The sequence below is a fragment of the Propithecus coquereli genome, unplaced genomic scaffold (genome assembly GCF_000956105.1).
Source record: "Propithecus coquereli isolate 6110/MARCELLA unplaced genomic scaffold, Pcoq_1.0 Scaffold1, whole genome shotgun sequence".
NCBI lineage: Eukaryota > Metazoa > Chordata > Mammalia > Primates > Indriidae > Propithecus > Propithecus coquereli.
In genome coordinates this window covers 18,873,660-18,874,955 of record NW_012133857.1, presented here as the reverse complement: position 1 = coordinate 18,874,955, position 1,296 = coordinate 18,873,660, and the positions used below count along the sequence as shown (strand labels likewise).

At 31.2% G+C, this 1,296-nt stretch overlaps 1 protein-coding gene across 1 annotated transcript in view; it reads left to right on the top strand.

Annotated features, from left to right (window-relative positions):
• Positions 1 to 1,127: 1,127 nt before the first annotated feature.
• The window catches only part of FAM208A (family with sequence similarity 208, member A), a 56,160-nt gene continuing 55,991 nt past the window's right edge, over positions 1,128 to 1,296 (top strand). Inside the window, exon 1 of the mRNA XM_012638312.1 lies at positions 1,128 to 1,155. The gene's annotated coding sequence lies outside the window, so the exon portion shown is untranslated. The remainder of the gene's footprint in view (positions 1,156 to 1,296) is intronic.

Here is a 1,296-nt window from a genome sequence, read left to right as displayed (position 1 = left end):
ATGAAACATTTATATACATTTTTAAGGTTGACCTCTCTATCAGTTTCCCAGATCAAATTGTCTTCTATTTAAGTTGTTTGAGATATCACACTTTCTTTTTCTTTTTTCTTTTATATTTTGCATGAAAGGAGAGATGATGCACTTTTTTGATGTCAGTGAATAAGCCCTGGAAACCATCTACAGCCATAAGTACCAATTCACGTAATATCAAGACACATTTTTTTTCATATTTTTGTGGCTCTAAATTTATGATCCCCAGGATATATATACATTTACTATCATGTTTTTCATAAGTGATCTTCAAAAGACATCTAGCACTTGTAATTATGAGGGCATATCCCCAGAAATAATGACTGTTAATTTTCTTTGCCTCCTCTTTGGTTCCATCTGTTGACCTCTGTACCATTTCAGATGAGGATTATTGAACATCCGTCCCTGTACCTTGAATACACCACGATTGCTGTGCTGTGCTTCATGGCCCCTATATTTGCTTTTCCCTCTCTTTCCCCAGTTATCAGCATAATTCATTCCTATACTTCCGAAAAGGTGATCTTATCATTGAGGGTCCCCTGATTTTTCTTTTTAACCCCCGTCTCTCTCCATAGCACTTAAAATCAGGATTGTCTCTTAAACTGTATACTTACTTTTTGATTATTCTGTCTTCATTAGATTATAAATTCTGTGAAGGCAGGGACTTTGTTTTGTTTATCTGTGTAATCCTATTACCTATAATTGTACCTGATAAGTAATAGGAGGTTAGTAAATATTTATTGAATGATAAATGAATATATTTAAATATATTGAGGTGTCTTCTAGTCTTACTGCCAAAATAAAGTAATTGATAGAGACTTTAATGGACACTATTTCCTCTTGACTGATATTTTTGGAAGAAATAGCTCCCTTAAATTTGGGCAAAGTAAGTACTTCAGTTTTCTCTAAGTGGACTTGGATTTATTAGATTTTGTAATGAGTTATTCATTTGTTCTTCCTGCTTTTAGGAAGGATTTAATTCTCTTGCGTAGTATACCATTAAAAATAGCACTTATCAAGGTCTTAAATGTTAATTTCCATGTTGTTACCAATTAGTAATGTTTTTCTTTTCCTTTTAAAAATTTATTTGTAGATCTAACAGCTTTAATGCAGACAGAAATATAGGTAAGATTCTTATATTTCTTTAGTTTTATACATTGAAAGAATAAGTACATATAGTAAAGGATTAATAAGTTTTATTTTTATAATGAATGAAAATCTGCAAAATATGAAAAAGAGAATGAGGCCATGTTATAATGTAGCATC